The following is a 12,513-nucleotide window of genomic DNA, read 5'->3' as shown; positions in this document are numbered from 1 at the left end:
ATCTTCCATCACTTAAGCTCTTCCTGAGTAGGGGTGGAGCTCTATTTGTTGGAGTTTTTATTTGCGTGTGCAAAGACATGTTGATCTGGCTGTACAAAGACATGTGAGTGTGAGGGATCCCTTTTTAAAACTGCACTTCACACTTTAGCATATGATTGATCTTGTGTACCCTTGCCACATAATGACTCCAAAAATATACTCTTTATTTCCATGAAAGCAAGTGAATTAATCTGAAGCATCCGACTTAGTGCATCCGTTACTACATTATATCGCCCCTTGCGATATTGTAGCTTACACTCATAATCTTGAAGGATTTCTGTCCATCTAGCTTTACGGCCCTTCAAGTCTGTTTGAGTAGTAAACCATTTGATACTATCATGGTTAAAAACTACTTCAAACTCGGCACCATATAAATAGTGTCGCCACTTTCGTAAAGCGTAAATTATGGCATAGAGCTCTCTCTCATAGACATAATAATTCTGTTCAGCTCTATCTAGCTTTTTACTTTCAAAGGCTATAGGTCTTTCCTTCTGGAGAAGTACCGCACCAATTGCTTTATCAGTAGCATCAGTCTCTACCACAAACGGCTTAAGTGGGTCAACGATTGCTAGGATATGAGTAGTGGCTATAGCTACCTTGAGCTGTTCAAAGCTGCGTTTTTGGGCCTTCCCAAGAAAAGGTCTTACCTTTTGCTTTTAGTTGCCTTTTTCTTTAAGTTGATCCGTCATAGGAACAACGATTTTAGCATAATCACGGATATACTGTCGATAAAATCCATACATGCCTAAGAATATTTGAAGCTCCTAAACCATATTGGGATGTGGCTATCGAAGAATGGCAGCGACCTTGTCAGTGTCCATTTTGATGCCAGAATAATAAATCTCTGTTTTAAAGAAATTTCACTTGCTTTGCTTAGCATATAGCACGTGAGCTCGTAGCTATTCGAACACTAATCGTAAGTGTTTTATGTGTTCATCTTCAGTCTTACTGTAAATGAGAATGTCATCAAGGAAAACCACAACAAATTTTCCAAGATAGGGATGTAAGACACTATCCATGAGTGTCATAAATGTAGCTGGAGCATTGGTTAAACCAAAAGGCATAACCAAAAATTTAAAATGCCCGAACCGTGTTCTAAAGGCAGTTTTGGAGATATCTTGCAAAAGGATACGTACCTAGTGGTATCCTGAACGAAGATCTATCTTTGTATAGTATCTTGCCCCATGGAGTTGATCAAACAACTCATCCACTCTTGGTAGAGGATACTTGTTCTTGATGGTTATGGTGTTTAATCTGCGATAATCTACGCACATGCGCATAGTACCATCTTTCTCTTTTACCAATAGAATTGGTGTTGCCCAAGGCGAAGTGCTAGGTGTAATGAAACCACCGGCGAGGTAGTCAGCCAACTGACACTCAACCTCCTTGGCTTCTTTAGCACTCATACGATAAGGTGGTTTACTCACCGGTTTAGTACATGGCAAGACATCTATGCCATGCACGTGTAGGTGGGTAAACCCGACTATACATCACGTGTAGGGGGTAAACCCGATGGTAAATCACTTGAGAATACATCACTATACTCCATGAGTAAGTGAGTCAGCTTTTGCCGTGCAAAAGGAGAAAGTAAACTAGAGTTATGCTGGGATGGAGAATCTTGTAATTCCTGTAATGTTTGTTTTATAACAATTGCACGTTGCTCTATAGAATTAAAATTGAGAGCACTTTGCTCATTAGATTTGTTAACACTTTGTTTATCATTAGAATTCACCGCACTTTGCTCTTGAGAATTCACAAGACTTGGAGACAAGCAGTAACACAAAAAGACTTCATCTATTAAATCTGCTTTTTGCAAAATAGAAAGCTCGGCTGTACATATAAGAGGTGCATATGGTCTATTTTTCTCACCAAGCAAAAGCACATGTTTACCATTGGCCATAAAGGATAAGGAGCTGTGTTCATAACTAGTGTGCAATGTGTTTCCTAAACCATGCAGCCACTCCCGTCCTAAAACTACATCAGCATGGTCCATGTTCATAACTTGGAAGTCAAGGGTCATCGTATGATCTTGAACAATAAGCTCAACCCCTTGAACTACCGTGTCCCATACTTCTTTATCATTCCCAGACATCTGCTCCACCACATACTTGTGAGAGCAGTGAGTTTGTGTAAGCTTCAATTTCTTTACTAGCTTATAGTTCAAGAAGTTATGAGTTGCACCATCATCCACTAAAATACGAACACGTTGTCCGTTAATAGTGCCATGCACAAAAATCAAATCATGGGGGCCAAAGGTGGGTTGCCACATTGAAGCAGGCACACAACACTTGTGCTTTTCTTCCATATGAAGAACCTCTACAACACAATATTTAGGAGATGAATCTAATGTGAGGCATTGCACCTTGTGCATGGCCTTTTCTTTGCCTTGCAAAAGAGGACAATCTTTCTTGTTATGTTGGTCCACAAGACATCTAAAACACAAATTGTGTTTCTTTGCACGCTCAAAATCAGCAATGCTGAGAGTCTCTCGTGATTGCTTAGGCTTCTTAGCCTCTTGTGGGTGTGGAGAGGTAGATTGTCTTTTATTCCTCTTGGAACGTGTGGGAGATCTACCTCACCATTGGCTCTTAGCCACATTGTTATTAGCAAAATTATTCTTAGAGTAGGGAACATTTCCTTTCCTCTCTTGGTCATCATCATATCTTTGGGCATGACTGATGGCCTCTTCCAAATTTTTTGGATGTTGGGTCTTGACATGAAGACGATAGTCTTTGTCAAGACCCCTATTAAAACCCCGTATCCTTTGGAATTCATCTAGACCTTCTAGTTTTAATATGATTTCCCGATACTTTGAAAGGTACTGTGTGAGAGAGAGGCCAGACATGCGGCATGCATCCCATGCTAACCAATTCTTATCTTCTTTATTGGAGTCTAAAAACTCTTTGGAGAAAGAAGCTTGAAACACAACCCAAAACGGAGGACGAGCATCTATTGGAAATGTCATCCACCACTTATAGACCTTGCCTTTAAGAGATAGATTTGTTTCCATAGCTGTCTTTATATCTGGGGTGTGTCTCAATCTATGAATATCACTCCATTTGTGTAAGAATGTATTGACCTCATCCTTGTTGCGATCACGCTCTTCCCTGTGAAACTCAGGAATGGTGATATTCTTAAGTAATGCATTGCTACCTTCTGCATCTTTTGAAGCACGTGTCTCTTGGACTCCTTTTGTGCGAGCTTGGTTCCCTTGAACCGTGCCACTTGTGGCTCCTTGAGTCATCTGTGAATTCATAAATTTCACAAGTAACTTTGTAAGATTGGTAACATTTGCATTGAGTGCAGAGAGGTTGCGTTCAAGCATGCTTTGGCGATTTTCCAAAGTCTTGAAAGCAGCCATATCTACAAGGCCATGATATCCTAGATCATTGTCGTCATGCATATTAGTGCCAACAGCACCCATGGTGTCCTGATTTTGATCTACGTGCTCAAAATCAAAAGTGTGTGTAGGTGGATATCCTCATTGGCAATGGTAAACACACACTAATGTAAAGAGAGAGAAAAAAATGTCAACTTGTACCTTGTGAATTAAAGTCTTTGTGTTTTGTATGCTCCACGATTTGCGTTGCATGCGAACCTCGCCTTGCAGGAATTGTAGTGCTTCTCGTGTCGTTCGTCGTAGGAACACCTTTGTTGATTCCTCACAAAAACTTGTCGGTTTTGTGAAGGCTTTTGTTCACCTTGAAGCTACCTCCTTGAGGGAAAAAAAAAATTGGAGTAAAAATTGCCTTCCTCCAAGGAGTGAAAAGGAATGGTGAAACTACTTCCTTGAAGTTTGAAGCTTTCCCTTTCCTTGTAGTTTTCGTGTCAACACAAGTATGCTATCTTTCCTTTTTACTAGTAAAACGGCGCCACCTTCGGCGACGGCATGGCCCCTCTTGTCCTCAAACCCCTCACTCTTGAAAAATTTCATAAAAGCTGATCAAGAAAAGTACTCTCTCTCTCTCTCTCTCTCTCTCTCTCCCCCCTTGCCATAGGTTTAGTGTAATCCCACCTCGATACTTTAAATCCCTCTTTCTTATGAAGTTGATGGTGAAAAAGCCTACAAATCTTGGTAATTTCAGAATGTATTTGTCAAGATGACACATGTGTGAGATCAATATAATATTGACTACAAAGTGTACTCTCTCTCTCTCTCTCTCTCTCTCTCTCTCTCTCTTCTCCCCCCCCTCTCTCTCTCTAGTGCGCTCACGATGGCGGTATGACCCATGTAAAAGAGCTTTCATGTAATTTGGAAATGAACATTTGAAAAGATTTTGTTCAACCCTTTATGCAATGACTTAGGTCCAAAAATATAGCATTACAAAGACCACTTCTTGCATTTAAATTGTAGAGCTATATAACTGCAGGATTATGTTTCAAGTGCAAAACAGACAATGCTATCACAATGTATGCACTGACATATTCCAAATTGTTGCTATACCAAATTATTTATAGCATGGCAAGATATTGTTAATGGTCTCTAAATACGCAATCAAAATATCAAAGTGTCCAAAATAATATTTATGCGCAATACATAGAGATGCAAGCTTTCTACATCCTAAAGCACAACCTACGACATGCTCTACCACGGTATTGAACCACCCATGGTCCACGATGTAAGACACATCGACCAATCACTGGGAGGATAGACCCCAGAACAAAAATGCGTAGGGACCAACTACCATGGGTTAGACTTTGAGAAATCAGAGCATTCATTGGGAGGGTTCTTCCGAGCTCTGCAATGGTGATACGTGCTTTGAATCCTCTCTGGATAGCAACTTGGACGTAGCAGAGCAAACTTGGATCATATGAGGCCTCAAAAAATCCCACCAGCAAGAGCTGTGGATGATTTTGTAATCTATATCCGATCAAAAGTCTATTAGTATAAACAAAATAGAGACAAATAAAACCTGATTATTTTACGACATCAACATTGTTACCTTACTACATCCAAAACCTCGAGCAGATGAATAACCTCCATGGTGCTGATAGGGACCCTCCATAGTAGTGGATCTAGAAAATAATTGGTGATTGTGAGTTTCAAATTCTTGAGAAAGAGTGGCATCTTTTACCTTGGATGTGCCGAGGTCGCCTTCCTAGCGTATAGGTCACGAAGGCGTTAGGATCCATCTTCATTCATAAAAAAAGTAAATGAAGGTCAAAGATTGGTGCTATGTATTTTGGGAAGGAGGGGGGGGGGGGGGGGAGAGAGAGAGAGAGAGAGAGAGAGAGAGAGAGAGAGATAAAAAATACATAGCATAATTATGGAGATCCCCTATCATATCACTATATAAGGCCTCAAAATGTAATATCCAAAGAAGACACCTCTCTGAAATTCATGAGCAAATTGGTAGACCAAAAATGTAGTTTTACAAAGCTTATAAATGAGATGGATGAACTTATATATTATATCTACAAAGCTACTGCATAATTTAAATCTTGCAAGGCTGAATGGGTCTTTACACTTGCATTTCATTTCATAATGAGGTCAATTGCAACACTTCCTTGTAGACAATGTTAGAAGTGTATGTCCTTTGGTCTCCCCCTTTCCTCACACTTGTGTGGTGACCATCACCAACCACAACCTTGATGGCAGAAGATGATCTCACACGAGACATTTCCACATACAATTGACCATGGGTGAAAACAGGTGTTGGGAGATATAATCCAAGCCTCCCAATGTCTGGCCTTGCGCCTTGTTGATCGTCATCCCAAAAGCACATCTCAGGGGAAATTGTCGACGTTTCAACTCAAAGGGAGGCCTTCTCTAGCTCCCATGGGAAAATCAATCCTTTGAAATGTACTATGGGCACCCTCCATTCCGATCGAGGGGGGGAGTATATGTCTCATGAATTTAATGCATTTCTGGCTAGTCGTGGGATAAAACACCAATGTAGTGCCTTATACACCTCAGCAAAATGGTGTTGCTGAGAGAAAAAACAGGTCACTGATGGAAATGGCACGATGTATGGTCAAAAGTCAAGCTTTGCCGCATTCTTTTTGGCTTGAGGCCATCATGTGTGCCACTTATGTACTTAACAGGTGTCCTACGAAAGCTTTGTAGTCTATTACTCCATATGAAGCATGGCATGATAGAAAGCCTTCTATTGAGCACATGCGTGTTTTTGGCTGTTTGGCATATGCTTTGGTGCCACTAGTGCAACGCAGAAAATTGGATGATAAGGCTGTCAAATGTATTTTTGTTGGTTATAGTGTTGAAAGCAAAGGTTACAGGTTGTATCATCCGCAAACAAAACGTATTCTGGTTTCTTGGGATGTAGTGTTTGTGGAAGATTCTGTTCAGCCCTTGCTGTCATGTACTAGAGACAGTAATGTAAGCTCATAGGACATTTATGACACTTTGTTACCTCTTTTCAGTGGTGGAAATACGAATGTATGTTCCAATGAGGCAAATGTACAGCCTATGGGGGTTTCTGAAAATGTTCTAGATCAGCCTATTACTAATGCAGATGTACATGATGTACTTGATGAGGAAAGGGCTGAAAATGAGCAGGCTAGAGGTATGCCAAAATGGCTGGTGCACACTTTGCGTAACAGTAAATTGGATGCACCTTTGTCTAGTCATACTCGCTCAGGCTCTCGCCATGCATCTTATGCATCAGATTGTTACGCTTTGGCTGTGTCTAGCTTACATGATGTTGAGGAGCCTCTGTCTTTTGATGAAGCATACAATTCAAAAAATTGGATGGCTGCCATGCAATCAGAATATGATGCACTCATAGAAAATGACACATGGACTTTATGTGATTTGCCTCCTGGCAAAAAGGCCATTGGTACGAAGTGGGTTTACAAGTTGAAAGGCAAGCCGGATGGTGCAAGTACTAGCAAAAGTCTCGTAAGAATTTGGTAAGGCATCAAGAATAGTCTGCACAAGGGAACTATTTGAAATGAATTCACCTGCAAAAATAATTTGCTCATTGATATCCTTGACATCAGCAAGGAAAGTGTCCATATCATCTTCCTCATGCATAATCTTCGACTCCAGTTCTTTACGCAGCAAAGCAATTTTAGCCTCATTGCGACTTGCATAAAGACCAGCCAAAATATCCCAAGCCTGTTTTGTAGATTTTGTTGAACGAATGTGAGGAACAATGGTACGCTTCACAGACAACGCAATCAATGCATGAGCGTGCGCATCCTTTACATCCCAACGAGGTTGTTCTGTCGTAGGCAAAACAACTCTAATAGCAACAATCCTTGCAGCAAGACCCGGCACATCCTCAACATCGCCTACATCCTCAAAACCAAGATGTACATTAATGCCCCGCTCAATATTCCAGACGCCCTTTGACACAAGAACATGTTTCATCATGTAAGCCCACATAGGGTAATTGTCCCCATCCAATCTATCCTCAGCAGCAAACATCTTGAACACATCTGTGTTGTTGTCAGCCATGGTAAATGATGCACTTGATGTGAAAAATGCCCAAAAAGAGGAGAAACAAAGCAGGAACGACACGTGCTATATAGCACAAAACGTAGAAGACTGTAAGGCACCTGTTATGCAGAAAACGGTACTCACAAAAATTTTGCATAAAATGACGAAATAGCATGTGTAGTACTGCCTGTAGTGGAAACAGAGGCCGAAATGAGTGCGAATCAGAAATCTCGCCAAAGCTCACTGAAATTGGAGAAAATTAGCAGGCGTGTGGTGGAGTTACTAGCGACTAAGACCGGGAGGGTGCAACCTGCTCTGATACAAATTGTTGGAATTAGGGTTGTAGAGAAACGCATACAGCTTGGAGAAGATGAAGGAAGCTCAAGGCACACAATAGAGAGTGTAATACTTAGTGTGCAATGGAAAGATAGATAGCCCTAGAGTGATGGGCGTATATACAATGCACGGGGGGGAAAACCTCCTAAAGAGGGAAAAAATGCCCCGACGGTCCTAGTGTGGTCACACAAATCACTACCACATGTATATGGTAACAAACATTTTGTAGACAATAAACGCTCTTCTTCATACCCTAAAGTATCTACATGCGCACGACTATCTCCAGAATGACCTTCACTCCCGCAACATGATGCTTCACTTTGGACAGAAGGGGGTCTATGCAGGCATTGTGGATAGGGGGTCACGTACAAAGACCAAAAAAACGACATGCTTTCCTCCTCTCCACAACAAATAGAAACTAGAAAGCAGACCGAGAGAGATTTTCCGTGGGATGCCCCAGAATGCATATCTACTAATCCCCCTCCCTAGAATAAAGCCATGGAGTGCATGTCAGTGCCACACGAGAAAAACAAAAGGGATTTTTAAAAGCAATGTACTTACCCACCTTGAGAGTGGCAAGCAAAACAATCCCTCAACCCAACCTGACGCTTTTGATCTTTCTCTCTGTCTAAACAGTGCCCATAGAGTGGGCTATGACATTGTAATGATTTGCGGTCTACAAGCAGCTGATGATTAAAGTGATGATTTGATTATTGTCCTCTTTAGTTGCGCTTGTAAATTATCTTATAATTGATCAAGTTATCTTGTCTCTTTTCGACGACATGGTGATAAGTATTATGTCTCTTTCTTGCATCATGATTAAGTTATCCTGTCTTTTTCTTTGAAGATTTGAAAGTGATGACTTGTTAACTTCATGATAAGTCTTTCTAACGATGACATATTCGCTTGATTGATAGCTATGGAATTAGAAGAACTTAACCACGCTTAAAGCACATGCCATCTACAAAGAAGAGAGAGAGTGTTATTGCCAAGAGAAAGACCTGGAAGCCATTACACAAATTGAAGAGGATCAGTCCGGGTTGCAAGGCAAGCCTCTCAGCCTTAAGGAGTGCAGGAAGCTATGTCCAAACCACTTTGTGTGCCAACAACTATTTTGAATCAACGGCAATGCCAAGGAATCACCTCATGTAAAGTTATCATATTTGCAACACAAAGGATTTGCACGAGTATTGCTACAAAGATTCATACGTCAAGAGAGAGTTATGCCAAATAATAACCAAATGGTAATGTACTTTATACAACAATTCTATGTTTTCGACATGGTAGACGTGTAATTTGGTCAGAATGCCCCAAAAATTTTGGCGTTGGGCATGGTCGGATTGCAGAGAAAGAGGCAGCAAGTCACTGCCAATAATCCAATGCCTACACGCAAACGTCCCATAGTTCTGCTTCACAAAGAATCAAAGATGCTTGTTGCATTAGCAAGCCAAGGGCAAGATTTTGCAAGCCAAGGAGAGACCCCTGAATTTTTCACGGCAGAATCCTTGAGCTTGAGATAGAGCTATCAGAGGCCCAAGCCAAGCTGCAACAGTATGCATCACTCTACGGACCATTGCCAGATCAGGCTGGTCCTTCGCAACAAGAACCTACAGGCCCATCTCCCGCGCATGAAAGTACTGAGTTCAACATAGATGAACTACTCAATGAGCTAACTGAATCTTTGGCTTGAGCACTTCGCTCACTTTACCCCTATCTATTTTGATTTGAAGAAAATGCAAAGGGCTACATTTTTTGTAATCACAGCTCGTCATTTATCTCCTCAGCTGTCCATTTTTGTATTCTTGTTCAAACAAATTGTACTGTATTGTATCTAGCTGTAATTATGACTCTTATTGCACAAAGAGAGAGAGAGAGAGAGAGAGAGAGAGAGAGAGAGAGAGAGAGAGAGAGAGAGAGAGAGAGAGAGAGAGAGAGAGAGAGAGAGAGAGAGAGAGAGAGGTGAACATCTTGTAGTGTAACATGGTGATGTGTCATAATTTTCACATACTCACAACGAGAAAAACTTATAGGCCTTTAGTCATACATATTCGTCTCCATCAAACACACCAATTATATCATTTATTTCATCCATATCAGAGCATTTTGAAGCTATCTCCCATTCCATATCATCGTCATCTTCTACTTCCGGAGCTATAGCTTCATGGGTTTGAAAAACACCGTAGTGCTTTTATGCTACTCTTGAAGCACTTTTAATTGGCTTATGGATAAGTCTCATGTTGCAAAAAACATAAACCAAATCAGTAGCACATTTAGGGTGAAGCCGGTTTTGTTTCTTGGTATGCATAAATTCAAAAGCTGACCAATTTCTCTCACAGTTTCCACTTGACGTTGCAACAGATAGAACCCTAACTGCAATGTGTTGCAGCTTCACTTTCTCCCCACCATACTCCTTCCACCATAGAGGCGCACTTTTGTGTGCAATGGCATCTTTATGCCATGGATTCTGGAACTAGCTAGTTCTATTAGCATAATCAACTCACTGATGAAAAGCAGTTTTTCCATCCTCTTGTTCCAATAGTTGCAAGCACACTTTTTTGAATTCACTCATGACTTCTTTATTGGCCGATTGTTGGTGCATTTGAAATTTGGGATCCAATACAAATGCATCACCATAGACATATGGTCCATTTTAGCACATACTATGGTTAGGGACCACCCAAAACATATCAAATGGCCACAAGACTTTGCAGGGATGGGATTGGTTACCATTATCTTACCCCTGCAATGTCACACAGCCATCCAATATGGTATGGGTAGTCAAGGCCCATATTATGCGCTAAAATGGGACTATGAGCCATACGGACCATTTTAACGCATAGTATGGGTTAGGATTGTCCAAATTATATTGGATAGCCACAAAAAATTTCACGAGTGGGAGAGAGTATAATTTTTTCACCCCTACAAATTCTCCCAGCCATTTGATATGGTATAGACAATCAAGGCCCATACTATGTGCTAAAATGAGACATAGATGCAGGGCTCGAAGATAACTTGGCCCCAATTACTCCACCTTCATAATAACTAATATCATGATTTTCTCATGTTAAATTGATCATTTAATATGGGGAAGTGTTAGGGGAGAAAAAGCTAGAATATTGGTGAAGCTGGCAGACCGGCCACAATAGGGATCCAAAGGAGGGAAAATAGGGATCCAAAGGGGGGGCCATCTGCAAAAAGAGCTATGTACAACAATGGGCTTAAAAGACTCTAAGGTTCAGCCCATTAAGACTTCCAAAATGCTAAGGTTCCAAAATTCAAAGGTTGTGTCCAATGGTCAAGCTTAGTAAAATTGGATGCTTCCTACATAGGTGGGGGCGAGCCTTGCAAGTAGGGGATGAGAGAGAAACACACACACACACACACACTCACAAGCCTCCTTACACAAAGGGAATGAGGGACACATGGCAGCTCCCTAGTCCAGATGCCCACAAGGTGTACTCAAATCCTATTGGATGGCCATGGAGGTGGACCAATGAGAATTAGGCTAGAGTAAATCTAGTTTAGATAATTTAAAACAAACTTAATAAAAGAACCAACAAAACTAATCTCTCTAGAAGACTATTGGACAGTCTCCTAGGGGGTCCAATGAGCATTCAACAGCCCAATGGCTTGTCTGATTCCTATTGGCCATGAGACAAAGGGGTCCAATGAGAGACTAGTTGCATTAATTAATTACCTAAAGCTCTCACAAAAGCGGAATGAGGAACACATGTCAGAAGGCTATCACTTATGCTCCTTAAATCCTATTGGCTAAGCCTGGAGAGGGCCAATGGGGTGGTAGCATGAGCAAATAGCAAGAGGGGTCGACAGAGAGAGAGAGAGAGAGAGAGAGAGAGAGAGAGAGAGAGGGCTGAATTTTGAAAGGCATGATCTCACACACAAGCTCATGTGTGAAGCAAGAAGACTCTCTCTCTCCTTCTCAAGCTTAATGGAAAGCTTATCACCTACTCCAAGCTTGCGAGAAGGGAGGCCTACACCAACAACTCTTGGCTTTGTGATGAAAATCCAACCAAGTGCCAAGCTTCAATGCATGCTCATCTCCTCTACCGTGATAATTACTAAGCTATGATGTGCTAATATGAGTGATTATGTGAGAAGATGTATATCTTTCTTGTAAGACTACTCCTTCCTCTCAATCTACTCGCATACCCCGCTCTCTCTCACCATCTTCGAAGGTGTGTGAGGTCTTGGGTCTGAGACCATGAGGGAATTTTTTTGATGTGTGTTATAAGTGTTTTGCTTAGTGCTTGAAGCTTCCATATTCATTGCACTAGCTAGTATTGAAGGAACACAAAGAATTGTATTGTAAAATGTCTCTCTTGATGGGAGGAACCTATAGTACAAAGCCTTTTGGAGGGGGGACCGGCTGCATGAAAATCTGTCAACTGTTGTCAATAGCTTAATTTCTCTCTCTTTTGAAGTATTGTTCATGCTATCTAACTAGGTGTTATGCTTTTTGTTGCTCTCTCCACCCAAGCACTCTTGTTATGCTCATTAGGAATCTATTCTAATGAAATGCTCACTAGGTCCATGTTAATTTCCGCTACACACAAGTTACTAGGCCATTAAATATTACAGAACTCATGGCCGTAGGTCTTGTATTTCAATTGGGATGTATTCTTTCGGCACACAGCTTGTGGGACGTAACTCCACTCATGTCCTTTCACCATGATGACAGACAAATTCAAACTACCAGATTAGCAAATCCACTTGTC

Source organism: Adiantum capillus-veneris, chromosome 27, assembly GCF_014529385.1.
Source record: "Adiantum capillus-veneris isolate H3 chromosome 27, ASM1452938v2, whole genome shotgun sequence".
Taxonomy (NCBI): domain Eukaryota; kingdom Viridiplantae; phylum Streptophyta; class Polypodiopsida; order Polypodiales; family Pteridaceae; genus Adiantum; species Adiantum capillus-veneris.
This window is presented reverse-complemented; position numbering follows the sequence as displayed.